Source organism: Camelus bactrianus, chromosome 35 (assembly GCF_048773025.1).
Source record: "Camelus bactrianus isolate YW-2024 breed Bactrian camel chromosome 35, ASM4877302v1, whole genome shotgun sequence".
NCBI classification, from domain to species: Eukaryota; Metazoa; Chordata; class Mammalia; order Artiodactyla; family Camelidae; genus Camelus; species Camelus bactrianus.
Genome location: NC_133573.1, coordinates 13,445,986 through 13,460,766, shown reverse-complemented (window position 1 = coordinate 13,460,766; position 14,781 = coordinate 13,445,986). Strand labels below are relative to the sequence as shown.

The window sequence follows — 14,781 nt, the reverse complement described above, 5'->3', positions numbered from 1 at the left end:
CTAGTCCCCCCACCAGCTCTGGGAGGAAGGCATCCCCGCGTCCCCGCGGGACAGCGGGATCCTGAGCGGGAGGCGGTGAGTGACGCCTCCAAACGGAAGCTCCTTGAGGGCAGGAAGTCGGGTCTGTTTTGCTCAGGGATGTAGCCGTCTTCTCAGACAGGGCCAGGCCCACCGGAGACTTTTAATAGAAGTTTGTTGAGTGAAGTAAAGGACCAAAAAGCCGCCCTGAGATGTAAATACTGAGTTGGCTGCGCAGCGTGCTCCCACATGCTGGCCTTGCAGCTCGCCGTTCCAACTTTTCCTTAAGGAGGCTGCCTGGCCAAGTCCCTCCTGGTTGATGCGACTTCACACACAGGGTGATGGCGCCGAGTCCGTCCTCAGCCTGGTCCCTCCCGCACACTGGAGACGTGGGGGAGGAAGGGGGCTACCCTGAAAGCTGCTGGCCTGAGGCGAACTTGGTCCAGCCGGACCCCCATCACCTCCAGTCACTTCGCTTGACCTTCAATAACGCAACCCCTCCCTTCATGAGACTAAAGTGTCACCAGGCATCACAGTCCTTCCATCTCCTGATAAACAGTAAGAAGTATCCAAGTTGCATCCACAGATGACAAAGTTCCCCTGCCCTGCAGGACTTGTACCACCCGCCACAGGGTCGCTCTGGCCTCCCCCGCTTAGGCCTGTCCCGGGACCGTGAGTGTCCGGCTGGCTGGAAGTCACTAGTGCCCAAGCGGCAGGGAGGGCTTCTCCACACTGGCGTTTCCCCAGAACTCCACGATCTGTCAAGTGAGCTTGTTTTGCTCTCCAGATAAATGAGGAGCCAAAGGGTGTTTTTCTAACTGTGAATTCTTGGCATTTTTTCAGACTTCTAAATAAGCAAAGTTAACGTTGCCAGCCTTCTCTGGCGCTGCTCCGGACTGTGTAATGGATAACAGAGTCACGCATGGATCAAGGGGACCACAGAAGTCACCTGACGCCGAGGTTGTCCAACTTTTGGGGTAATGCAATCCTTTCAAATCCAAGCTTACCCTGAAGTCCATCACAGTATATTATATTATACTGTATTATGTTACATTATAAACATATTATAACATATCATATACTATATTACATGAGGAAAGCCAGCAGAGCTGTGGATGAAGTCAGGTGGCAGCTGAACCCCTGCCCCAAGCCCTCTTTTCCTGCTTCTGGCCAACCAGCAAGGTTCCAGAAACACCAGTCTTGTCTAACCCCTCAGTGCAGTGATCGCAAACGCAGGGCCAGAGGTGGGAGGGGACTCACCCGAAGTCCCACAGCAGCAAGTTCACGACAAAGCTGGGGCCACACCCGAGGCTCCAGGGTCAGGACTCAGCCCTATGTCCACAGCCGAGTACCGCCCAAACCTGCTTTCCAACTTGGCACCGATGGACATACTGGCCCTGGGCAAATGCGCCAAGAGAAGGCCGCTTGCTTGGTCCCGAAGGCCTGGGTGGGTGTGGACACGTGCTAATGATCACCCCTGGGTGACTCACTCAATGTACAGCTTATGATTCAGATGACATGTTGGCTTTAACAGAAAGTCTGAGCTCTAGCACTGACTCCATCTTCATTTAGCTCTGACATCCGGGTCTCACCGGCTTCACTTTCTGTGTCCAAGTGTGCTCTTTAACGGCCGCAGAACACACAGGCACAGACAACGGCCCTGTCCCAGGCGTTCATTTGCAGAGGCGGGTCAGAGACAGGCCTCGCAGAAATGAGCCCTAAGGCCCCAGCCTGTGACTCTGTAAAGGACAGCGTGCGACTCCGTGATCACAATCTGGACGCGCTCTCCAGCTCCCGTGGGCCCAGGGCCTGGAAGAAATAGGAAACAAACCACTTGTCCTCTCCCCTGCTGGAGGCATTACCTCCTGCAGGCGGGGGAGCAAGTGTGGCCTGCGGCCCCAGCCCTGCTGAGAGGACACACCGGGACAAACACACAGAAGTGCCTCCAGCCCCAAGGTCTGCCTCAGGGGCCCCTTGCTCGCTTTCCCTTCCCAGTTACCTTGCTCCTCAGCTCAGCCTGCTGTAGAAGAGCTTCCTGGAGCCCAGGCATTTTTTTCTTATCTCTCTCTCTCTCTGCCTGGTCTCAGCCTGGAGCCTGGTGCCAGGGGCTGAAATGGGAAGCTCCTCTCCCTGACTTTCCCCCTCCCTCCTACACTCTCCCTCTCCCTCCTTCATCCTCCCCCAACCTCCTACACCCTCCTATTCCCTCCCACATTTCCCCCTTCTTCATTCTCCCCCTCCATCCCTGTATCCTCCTCCTCCCTCCCTCTTACACTCTCTCCCTCCCTCCTTCATTCTCCCCCTCCTCCCTTCCTGACCCGCCCTCTCCCTCCCTGCACCCTCCCCATCCTCTCCCTCCCACATCCTACCCCCGTGCATCCTCCCCCTCCCTCCTGTACCCTCCTCCCTCCTTCCCTGCACCTTCCCCTCCCTCTCTGCACCCTCCCTATCCCTCCTGTTCCCTTCCCCCCTTCCCCTTCCCTTCCCCCCAATTCAGGGGAAGGTCACATGGAGAGTCTTTGGCTGGAACACCCAGTGGCGCTTAGAAATCCTAAACACTGTGGCCTTTGCAGTGCCTGCCAGAGAGAACAGGGAGTCCTCTCTCGGGCCAGACTATGAGCAGGCGAGATGGAAGAAGCCTTATTAGGGCATCCAGCCTGGGAAGGGGTGCGCCTGCTTCTCCTGCCCACCAGCCCCAGGAACAAGCTCCTGACCCGGACGTCTGTGTTCCTCCGCCCCCGACGTCCTGGGCCCTTCCCCTTGGAGGAGTTTTCCCTCCTCCAAAGACCCACCAGGAACTGGCCTCTTCCCCAGACTCAATGGTGTTGGTTCCAATCCTGCAGCCTCCTCCCTGCTTGCTCTTGGCACTGTGACGTCCCATACTTCGTCCTTATTTGTTGTGCTTGTTGTTAGTCACCCGCCTCCCTGCACAGAAATGTAAGCTCCTGGAGGGAGGAGTTGGGTCCTGCATTAACTCAAATGCAATATCCGTAAATATTCATTGAATGCGTTTCTTAGGACAAAGATGACCCTCAATTGTATGTACTTTGGCCCCAGGCCCGTGCTTTTCCCTCAACCATTTCTACAAATAAAGCCCCTTCATATTCACGTGCAGGGGCAGAGAGGAAGGCCTCCACTCCCTAACTGTTCTGTCTGGAGGTCCACCTACTCGCTTCATCTTTTTGGGAGAAGTTAGTCAGTCCTTCACTCAGCTGCCTCAGGCCACCAGCGCTGCCCCCAAGGAAGAACCTTACAGACTCAGCCACACAAAGACAGACTGCTTCATAAGACTCGAAGTGTTTCCTCTCCCAGAGCTTTTGTGTTTTCACTGCGGAGAGAGCTGCCCTGTCCTCGGTTCCACGAAGTCACGTCACAAGACAACTTTCAACCGCAACACATCCCATCACCGTCCTCCCTTCCTTCATCCAAGGGTTTAATGAAGAAGGCGGTGCGGGGTGTCCCTCAGGCCGTGGGGTGAATTCTGACCTTTCCCAGTCAGCACTTCCCGGAGCCCCCCATCAGGTAAAGCACCAGACGGACCAGCTGCGAGTTGTGTCTCTTCTCAGACTTAGAAATTCTTCAGACATTAACAAGTCACCTTTATTTTATTTTTTTATTTATTTGTTTTGTTTTGGGGGGAAGGTAGTTAGGTTTATTTATTTCTTTGATGGAGGTACTTGGGATGGAACCCAGGACCTCGTGCATGCTAAGCATGCACTCTACCACTGAGCTGTACCCTCCCCTCCAAAAAAAAAAGTCACTTTTAAATGCAAAAAAAAAAAAAAAATGTGTGGGGGTAAAAGTAAATGCAATCACAATTTATCGTGTTGCCAAGCCTCCTACAGCTCATTCGGATGTGCTGACATCAGGTAGTGAAGGTGGGAGGCCGCCTTCACGGCAGACTGGGAAGGAGGCATCAGCCTGATCTACTGGTCTGTCTAATAACCTCAGAACCTGCTGTAGCACGCGTGCCGCAGAGCGCTAGTGACACAGGCACGCACGAGGGCAAAGGAGTCGCACCCTTAGCCAAGTCAACGTCATAAGTATTGGGGAGTTTTTTTAATCCATCCCTGTAGGCTCAGAAACACCCAAGAGCTTTCTTAAGTTTATGCAAATGTGTGTAGTCCCCTCTTGTCTCAGAAAGTGTCTATTTTGGGATCGTTCGTGTCTTCGCCTGAGGACATGCACATCCATTGTGGTTATTTTCCCATCCCTCAAGTACAACTCCACTGGCAAACGACCACTGATGAGCTAAACCCCATCTGACTTTCATCAGATGTGCTCTTTGCCATAAAAAGAAAATCCAAGTTGAACTTTTACGGGGTCAGCACTGATAACGTCTTGGCAGGTGCTGTCTCGTGTACGTGAAAAATAATAGAGGTGCAATGTCTAGAAAATAGCTAGCTTTTACAGCTGCTGTGAGTTTCACAGAGGAGCGAGTGTGAGAAGCCAGCCCCGGGGCCATCTCAGCATCTCATCAGCTATAAATAGGAGACCCTGGACAGCGCAGCTGCTTGAAACATACCGAGAATCACAGTCTGGGAAGAATGAGTCGGAATGCGGGCTTTCTGCACACCTGACCATATGGAAAGTGAGTTAATTTGACTCTAATTGCATTCCAGTCAAATAAGAGATTGTTGTGGCCAGTGTGAAAAGCCAGAACCTCAGTCTGGGCTCAGCAAAGCTATTGATTTATTGCAAACCTTCACGACGAAGGGGGAAAAGTAATCTGATGCCAGAACCTGAGCCATCCTTTGGTTTCTGTAGGGGCAGTAGACAGCTGCCTTCGTGGTCTAATTTGATGAGCATTGCAGCCTGCCACAGTGCTTGAAATTTCCACCATCAGGGATCCTACATTTTGTTCAGATACCATATCTCCCTGGATTCCAAAAGTCTTCTCTGCAATATCCTGGGGTGGATATTTCCGGGGGCGGGAGTTCACTACGATATAAGACACTCATTTTCTTCTCTATGTTGAACTGAAGCCCTTCCTGCATCTTTCATTCATTCATTCTAATCTTGCCCCTCAAGTGCCATGGAAGAAATCTTTTATGCTTTCCCCGTGTTGGTCCTTCAAGTCTCCTCTAAGCCTTCTTGTCTTAGACTCCAAACCTTGAGCTTCTTCAACTAGTTCTAAATGACGTGATTTCCAGAGTCATCCTCACCTGAACCAGTTCTCTCTGGACCTGATCCTTAAAATAGGAAACCCAGACAGCAGGCACAGTCCTCCAGAGTCATCAGACCATCGCAAACTACAGCAGAGCTGCTGCTGCCATCACTCATGTGTTTGCTTGATTTCTCTCAGTGCATTCTGAGGTCCTGTCAGTGCTGGGGTAACTCCCCTGTGAGCTCTCACAGAGTTCTCGGTAACTGAAAAGCTCTCCTGTTCCTTCACATGAAGCCAGGTCTCCCCTGACCTAAGCTTCCAGATGTATAACATATATGTATAGTAGACACTATTCATCTCCATCAAACTTCCTTCCCTATGTTCTGCCAACATCCCTTTGAGTCCTGATTCTTCTGTTCAGGGTGTCAGTGCTCCCCTCCTGCCTCATGGCATCAGTTAAGTGATAGGAATACCTTTGGTTTCCTGATGAGAGTTGACAATAAAAATGGGGAACCCAAACAGAGGCATTAGAGGTGACTTGCAGGTGAAGAGCAGGCCACCTTCGAGCACAGAGACGGAGAGCCAGGTGCGACTACACCTGCTGTCCTGTCGCCTGCTCTCTGTCTCCTTATCTCACTCACACAAGGTACCAGGAGGGAGTTTTTCAGATTCTCTGCTGAATCCGAGCATGGGACGCAAAGGTTTGGCTTCTCTCCTTAGCCTCTCCCTCTCTCTGGCTTGGACTTTCTCGGAGCTTTCTTGCTTTTCTCATTGGACAAATGAACAGATGCTACTCCCTGGCATTTCCAGAGGAGGGGCAGGCCTGCCATGCTGCCCCCCGCCCCCGGAGCAGGTCCTCCTTTGTGCGTCATTGAACGTGGCTGGAAGGGCTATTCTGGCTGGCGGACTTTGTGAGCCCTCATCTTGTTCTGGGTCTTCCTGACATTTCTCCTGCCAGGCTTTGCCACTTGGGCCGTCCTTCTTGGACTGGGAACTCCCTGCCTTCCTTGATGTTCCCTTTGGAAATGTGGGCTTCTCAGAGAATTCACCAGCCATGCAGCCACCCCACTGTTTTTGGCTGTGTCACTCGCCCTGGGGTTGTGTCACCTCCTGGGGAGCTTTTCTGATCAAACCCATCTCTGACTTAGGCAGGAGGGGCCCAACCCTGGGCCTCAGTGGGTGAAGAGTTAGCTTTACCTAAAGAGAGGTCTGGCGTTCGCCTCGGCTCCTGGGAGGTGATCTCTGGGCCTGTAGAATGTCCTGCCTAGTAAGAGGGTGTTTGTTTGCCGGGAAGTCTTGGCCACTGCACACCATGGCATGATGAGTTATGATGGAGACTTGGGACACACTACATCAGTTCTAACCTCCAGGGGTATTACCTCAAGACTCCAAGAGGGGCTGGAGGTCAGAGGTCAGCCCCACAGGCAGTTCATGATGGAGACTCAATCAAAACCATTGCACCCCAGAGGCTTCCCTGCTTGGCAGTGCCCTGTGCATAAGGTCACGGGTGGGAGAAGATAATGCCGACCACGAGACCCTGGGAAGAGGGAGGTGATGGAACAGAGTCCAGGAGCCAGGACCAGCTCCCCACAAATCACCATGTTCCAACGTCCAGTTCCAAAGGGTTGAGAATTCTGAATTTGAACCTGGCCTTTGAGATGGTTATGAAGGCCTTTTGTTTTGTTTTGTTTTTTTCCTCCAAAGCAGCAAGACAGAACATATTTTCTTTAAGGTAACAGGTTGTTAGCCTGATTTATTGCCTTTAAGTATCTAGGCAGATGGTGTGCGTGCCTGTGTGTTCTTGCCCCAGGCTCTGAAGCGTTGGGAGCCAGTCTGTTGCTAATTGTCAGAATTTCACTTTTCTTGATGGTAGACTCTTAAGAGAGGTTGCTAAAGGTTAGCAAAGCATCACATCTAAATTTTCTCAGAACATCTTGAAATGTACATAGCAGGATGCTAACGTGGAATTTCATTTGTTTCATTTTCTGCTGCGATGCCCAATGGCTGAGAAAAAAATCATACCATAAGTGCTGAGTGTCACCACCTTCCAAAGTGAAGTGTGAGACCACCGCTCCGGGTACCTGCGGCTGCATAACCAGGGTCACCAAAACTCAGAGGAGTAAGAAACCATTTTCTTTTCCCCCAAAATTCGGGGTCAGAAATTCGAATAGGGCATCAAGGGACTGGCTGCTAGTATTTGGAGGGCCCAGCATGTGCAAGGAGATGCGGGGAGGGGACGGGACTGGATGAGATGGCTTGACGGGGGCCACAGGACAGGGGCTTTGATTCTCCTGTCAGCTTGGCTCCTCCGGTCTCCTGGTGTGCCCTCTCTGCATGGCAGTCTGGGGCATCCTCGGAGCATGGTGGGCCTGGCATGGGCCTTCTTACAAGTCTGCTAAATTCCCCCAGAAAGAAAGTGGAAGAGGCCAGGAAAGGCAAGACACAGCATCACTTCCACCACGTTCGGTGGGGCAAGGCACATCCCAGGGCCAGGCCGGGTTGGAAGGGGCAGGACAGGAATAGATTCCACCTTCCTGAGGAGTCCGAGCGGGACACAGGGATAGGGAGCGAAGGAAGCGGTGGAGATGATAACCTCCATCCTCGACCTGTGCAGACCTTTCAAAGGAAGGGATGGAAGGTTTTTTGCAACCCTTAGCTCTGTACCAGCCAAGGGTTTCAAATGTTCACAGTTAGAAATTAGAAAGCAAATTTAAGAGTTGCCAGGAGGCCGAGGCACTTTCCTTCCCCTGTTGCTCCTTTACCTCCAGCCTAGTGGGAGGGGCTTCAGGGAAGCCCCCTATCCGATTCACTTTCTGAGTGTTGCCTTCAGTGCTCCGCCAAGGTAAAAACGCCTGGTGTGGGGTGGGGTCTCCATAGCCCGCATGGAGAGCTACCTGTGAATCAGAGGAACCCAGAGCTGCGTGCTTGAGCCTCGGATAGTATTGAGGAGGGGAGCGGGGCACTCCTTGGACACTCAGGCAGGGCCTTCTTCATGCGACATTCATTTCCTGCCGGGGCTCAGTTCTATGCTGTGCTCTTGTTTCTTGGTGCATGGCTGGACCTGCAAGAAATGGTGGTGCAAAAGGCCAGGCCATGACCTTGCACGAGCAGGTCTGGCTCATTTTATGAGGGGAGTTGCAGAGAGCCAGGGGCTGGCTCTGGGAACAGTCACGCCCACGGGCCATAGGAGTGACTGTGCACTGTGCTTTCTGGGAAAGAGACAGCCCTGATTGGTGGCTGCTCCTGCCCAGCGTCAAGGAGCCCAGGACCCATGAACTGAGCCGGCATGGATGCATGTGCCTCCAGGTTCTGTGCCGGGTTCTTACATGACATTTATACTGTAACCCAGCAGGACCCTGTGGGGCCTTCCCGGGACAGACCCCTCCCCCAGATCCTCTGCGGCAGCTTCTCTCTGTAGGACCCACATCATAGTATCTCACACAGATTTCCTGGGTTCCTCAGATGCTCAAAACCACCACCCAGTGGAAGAAATTAACTACTTGATGATCACGAGCATGTGGCCCCCAGACCGTCTGACCTCTGAGGATTGATCACCAGCAACCAGAAGATTGTGCACAGCTGACCACAGACCCTGGGCTACCCCTCCCTCAGGTGGCCTTTAAAAATGCTCAGCTGAAACCTTTTGGGTAGTTCAGGGTTTTAGAGGCATGAGCTGCCCATCCTCCTTGCTCAGCCACCAATAGACTGTTCTCTGCTCCAGTCTTCAACATTTCAGTGTTTTCTGGCCTTACTCTGGCATTAGGTGTACAAACTTGCATTTGGTGACAGTTTGGTGAAATCAGCCTGGGAGTCTGTGCCCGTGGGAGGTCAGCCCGGCCGAGGCTGCACCTTCCTGGGCCCCAGCAGCGGCCGGGGTGCACACCATTACGAGAACAGGGAGGGACTCTCCCCGACAGGCCATCCCAGCATGAGGCTTTCTGGAGCCAAGAACCATCTGGAGCTGCATCCACACTTGGTGTCACTCATAGGTGAGTGGCTCAAGCTCGCACAGACTGGGAATTCTCTCCATCCTTCTGGGTTCGTTCCCCCTGGGAAGTGAGCTGCTCTGGGCTCATCGTGAGCCACTCTGGGTCCGTTCTCTTCGGGAGCTGGGCCCGTCTGTGCGGAGGCCTCCTTCTGGGAGTGGAGGGGGCAGTTTAAGATGCCACCTCCTCTGGTTGTCTGTCTGTGCTACCGCAGCTTGTTTGTTGTTTGTGTTCTCGTGTGCATCACCGTGGGGTGAGCCGCTCCAGTTTGTGCAGGATGGAGAATCCACCCACTCCCCTTGGGCTTGTTCCTGCCCGGGAAGTGAGTCACTCTGGCCTCACTGGGAGCCACGCTGGGTCCATTCTTTTTTAGGAGTCAGGCCACTCTATAGGCCTCTGTCTGGCACTGGGAGTGGAATTTTGAGGCTCCATCTCATCTGATCTTTGGTTTGTGGGACCGTGTATGTGTGTGTGTGTATCAGTACTTGCACTGGCCGGTTGAAACGTCTTTGGTGAGTACATGGGCTCACGTGCGATGGCACCAGGGCGCCTTCCCTACTGCGTTGGCTTCTCCCCGGGGGGAGCGTTGGTTGGAGTGTTCCCTTTCTAGCCTTGGTCCTTCATTCAGCTTCATCTCTGACGGGGCACTGGTTGGGAAATTCCCTTTTTGGAGTCTGGAAAACTGTGACCCTGAGAGACCGTTTTGAATTGTTTGCTTGGTGTGTGTGTGGGTCTTGGTATCTGAGTCCAAATCCTGTTATCTCTTCCTGGTTTGGCTGAACGTGTAGGATGTGAATGTGAGCGAGTGACATATATTATTGTCTATTACTGTTATTTCTTTAAACTGAAGTTGATGTTTGGGAACTGGGGGAAAAAAATCCCTGAAAATAGCCCAGATGGTTGGGTTTTGTAAAAGCAGCTAGAGGAGGAGTTTGCATTCCTCTTTCTGTGCCTTTGAGATGCAGGTGGCCTACCTGGGCTTTCAAGGAAAAAAAAGAAAAGAGGTTTTTTTTAAACTCCAGCATAAAAAAAAAAAAAAAAAAAAAGCCTATTGTAACATCTTTTCTACCCCTTGCATCCCCAGTGCCCCTTTCTTTTCTGGTGAAGTTGCTGTGCCCACAGGTGGCCAGGCGAGTGGCGGCACACGGGCTGGGCAGGCTGGGCCGGCACAGACAGGCAGTGGCCTCCAGGTCTGCTGGACGCCAGCCCTTTTAGAGAATGTCATCTGTGTGCCACCAGCCCATCCTCACTTGAGCTCACTGATCCTGGGCTGACCAGAGGGAGTGAGTTCAGGCTGTGCAGCATTGGCCACAGGGACCTTGGGTTATGGGGGCTGCAGACCCGGCAGCCAGAGGCCATGGAGCCCATGGTTTGGAGCTGCTTCTGTGAGTCCGTGTGTGTCATGGTCTGACCCCTGTGGCTGGGGAACAGTCAAGGGCAGCAGAGGGGACAGGAACAAAGGAGCAGAAGGACCACACTCTGCCTAGGTCCAGCCTCACTGCATCCTTCTTCCTCCCAGCTTCCTGACACTGGGAGAGAGGCGTGGCTCCTTAGAGGTCCTGTGAGGCTCAGCGTGCGGGCCAGCTGTGCTGACCTCGCACCTCAGTCCTCAGACCACGCACTCGCCCTGGCAGGTTGAAGGGAGAAGAGACAAGTCTTCTGAGCGTGGTACTTGGAGCCGAGGAGGGAGCTGTGTGCTATACTAACAAGGACCGAGGCCCAGCTTCTCCAAGGCTCCCTCCCGCCCTCCCCGCCACCCATCCTGGACACTCTCTCTCCAGCCCATGATGGCTTTAAACATGGCTCCCAGTTTGTCAATACCCTCCCCCTGAAACTGGGCCAGGTGCTGCCACCTCCACCAACAGTGCATGGCGGGCATGAGGCCAGGTAACGGGCTTGGGTATAACAAGCCGGCAGCAGGATCCACCTCCCTGGGGCTGCCTGTGACCAAGCCACCTCAGGACGCATCCACCTGCCGCCGCTGTCCAGCCCCGAGCCTTTGAGTCACCTCACCAGTTGAATCAGCCCCGGCCGAGGCCCCAGGCACCATGGAGCAGGGACCAGCCAGCCTGCTGGGGTCCGTCCAGGTTCCCCACACCAAAAGCAAGTGACATAACATGGCTGTGTCACAGCATCAGTGATCGATGCCCTGTCTCAGGGCCTGGCCTTAAAGTGGATCAATGCAGAGAGCTTTGCTGATGATGCGGACGGTCAGAGACAAGAACAGGACTTGCCTGCTGGCGGGCTCTCGGCAGGACAGGACTCCAGGTGGGACAAGCCCAGGTGACAGCCAGCTTTGCTTGTTTGTTCCAGGTTTTGCTTTCATGAGAGTGTTTGTTTCTCCAGTCCTTCCCGGCCCTTCCAGGTCCTTCCAGGCTTCTGTGAAGGGGGGCAGCCTGGGAGTATCTTCCCAGCTGGGTTCAGAACGGGGTGCTGGTGGCCGATTCCCACCTGCTGCTGCTGCTTCCTGGAGCTGCGAGGAGATGGGGGTCACAGAGCTTCCTGCCGCTGGGAAATGAATTGCTGCCTGTTGTCATTTTTTAAAGGCGCAGGGGGCGGAGGGAGGAAGACAACAACCTGAGGAAATGTACAGGACAGTCCCTGGGTTCACCTCGGAATCCCTTTATGGGAACGACTTTCCAGCTGATTGCTTTTTTCCAGTGGGAGGGAGGCTACACCAGCACCAGGAGCTGACGGTGCCGGGGAGCCTCCGTTTTGCAGGGTGAATGGACCCTAGGTGCCACGCACAGCCTGCAGGTGGCTCAGACGGAGCCTCCCCTCTCCACATCAAGCTCCCCGACAACAGGGGTTTCACACTTGCCGGCGTGTGTGATTGGCTCCTCGGGACAGGCTGCAGCGTGTGTGTCCTTAGAGTTGGGGTGTCCACACAGCTGTGGAGCTTAGTTAACAGTGAAGGGAACTCACTGGAAGGAACGGGACCCAGAACTTGGTGCCCATCCTACCTGTTAAAGATGGTTAAAGAAGACAACGTAGGTGATACAGACAAACTTTATTCAACACTTCATAACGCCGACTGTCTCTGTTCTTAAGGGTCCAGAGACCTGCACAAAGGGGCAGAAGCCTGGACCCTTTTATAGGATAAGGAATAGGAACAAGGCAGAGAAAAATATAAAATGGGGTGGGAATAAATAAGGAAGTTTTGGAGAGCCCAGAGTGGGCTTGGCACCTGGAGGCTGCTGACTGGATATACTGTGTTTCTGGCTAAAGGGAACATTTCCAGGGACTCGAAAGTTTCCTAAGTTTCTGTTTGCTGTCATGGTACCCAGGGCGCCATCTTGGGATCAGAGATTTATTTCAATAAACCCAACTACAGTTGACTCTCAGTATCCTCCTGTCTCGCGTCTGTGAATTCAACAAACTGCAGATTGAAAATATGTGTGTGTGGGGGGAATTCCAGAATATTCCATACTCTACAAGGCTCTGTACCCATGGAAGGTATGACTCTGCCCCTCCTTGAGAAATGTTCCCACAAAACCGGAATAATATCGAAGGGAACAGACAGAAGGGATTCTCTTTGGGCCAAGAGTGGCCCAACTGGAATAAACCCTCAGGCCCAGAGAAGACTGAAATTGCATGTTATTTATTACTTTTTGGGCCCCTCTTCATGAGGTATTTGTGCCTGAGCCACAGGCTTGATAACAAATGCAATAAAAGTGGGGCAAATGCTGATGTAATGTAACATCATGGGATGATGATGTAACCTGTATGGTAAACGAGAGTTGCTGTTGAGACATAAATAATCTTTTTATGGTAGTCCTGAGAGGTCTGATGCCAGATGCATGGTAAATACACTCACTTTATGGAAAAGCCTTTCCTTTGAACAGACGGGGAAATGGTCTACAATGTAAAGTTACATGTGTGCCACTCATGTGGGCTTTATTTTGTTCTTTTTGTGTGATTTGTTTAACTCTTCCTTAGTCACTTAAACAGAAGAGGCCTAGTTAGACATCCTCTAGATTTGTGGGCCTAGGCTGCGCTAGCGAAGATGGGGCCTCATGCCCGAATCGGGATTGACCCTGAATTGCGTCGTCACTGAGTGAAGCGTATCGCCTGTATAAGTACAGTGTCCTTCCTTAGACCCGCGACTTTGAAGAGATCTGGAATTTTCTCTCACTGAGCATTGCAGGCCTTTTGTCTTTTGAATTTTGAAGGCAGAATTTAACAGACTTGGGTTCATGCTACCCTCTAGGGAGGCTGAGGCCTGGATGGTCCCCTCCAGCTAAGCGGTCTGCCCGCCCCTTTCTCCCAACTTCCCCGCACAAGGTAACCACGGTCCTGGAGTCTGTGTTCATTAGATGCCTGCTTCCTTTTTGTACATTGTTATCTCATCGATAACACGTTCCTGGGAAATATTTTATATTTGTTGTTTTTAACTCTATAAGATTAAACTAGCCAATAGCTATATTCATGATCGTATTCTTTATTCCTTTTTGAACGTCTCAAATAATACATTTTTAAGATGGAAAACAAAGATCAGATTTTTTTTTGAAAATCGTGTTTTAAATTTTTTTTACATGTTTCTGTGATCTGTGAAAGAGGAATGTTGGCTTTGAAAGCTGATGTCCAGGAATATCTGGGACAGCCTTTATTTTTTTGCAAGATGGCATCCTGCAGTGGAAATACAGCTCACTGTCAAATCGGGATTTCTCCTGAGGTCGTTAGGAAATCTTTCTAAGCTCTCATGGCCACTGTAGGAAGCAGCAGGTTTAGCATCCACAAAATAGATGATCCGGCATCAGAGAGAGAGAATCCACATTTTTTTTTTTTTTTTTTTTTTTTTTTTTTTTTGCTGCTATGCCTCCCCCTCCCCCTGCTTTCCCCCCTCCCCAGTCCTCTCCTGAAGCCAAGAACTTCTGGAAATTAGAAGAGTTCATCCAAGATACACATTTATGTCCTGGTGATGGGAACTCAGCATGTTTCTCCTCCAAGGAGAACTCGTGTGTCCCACAAAGACCTCCTCCCACTGGGGATGTGGGTGCCCCAGGTTGTGACTTTCAAGGACTAGGATTTGAAGGTGGGAGGGGAGCATCTGAATACCTGACTCAGGCCACAGGGAGTTGGGGGCAGAGAAGTACTGAGGTTTAAAAAAAAAAGGCATTGTGGTCCCCCATTCCTCTCCCACATCTCCACAGAGAATTCTGATGACAATAAAAACAAATTAGTAATACTTACTGGCACCCAGAGGGGAGCAAGGCACAGAAGCTGATGTTTCACAGACCTTTCCTCATTCAACCCACAAACTTGTGCACATTGCTGTTCCCAGCTTACAGCTAAGAAGCTGGGACTCAAAAAGGGTCACTCAGTTGCCCAGTCTCACAGTGTGTCAGTGAGGGTCCAGGTTAAGATGTTCACTGGGCTGTAACTGCCTGAAGCCCAGGCTCCTTCCCATACACCTGCTGCCACATTCTCCCAGAGTCGCATGGAACACACCTTGCAATGCACGGGGAGAGAATGCTCACTGCCCGACGGGGACCGCCTTCCACACGGCTGAGCCCGTGGTGAGGGGCAAGCCCATCCTTGCCTTACTCTTAAGAGAATTACTGATTACAGTGTTTGACAGTCATCAGGATTCTGCCGGCAGATGAGTGAGGGAGTGGCAAGTAATGAGCTACACATTTAGCCGAGCCAGGCTCGGAGCTGCTTCCTAGA

The 14,781-nt window shown here is 52.1% G+C and overlaps 1 long non-coding RNA gene across 1 annotated transcript; it reads left to right on the top strand.

Moving 5' to 3' along the window:
• Positions 1 to 1,826: 1,826 nt before the first annotated feature.
• LOC141576003 (uncharacterized) lies at positions 1,827 to 13,910 on the top strand. Its single transcript, XR_012504152.1, has 3 exons — positions 1,827 to 1,974; positions 3,134 to 7,244; positions 8,588 to 13,910. It is a non-coding gene; the product is annotated as an uncharacterized LOC141576003 (long non-coding RNA).
• Positions 13,911 to 14,781: the final 871 nt, after the last annotated feature.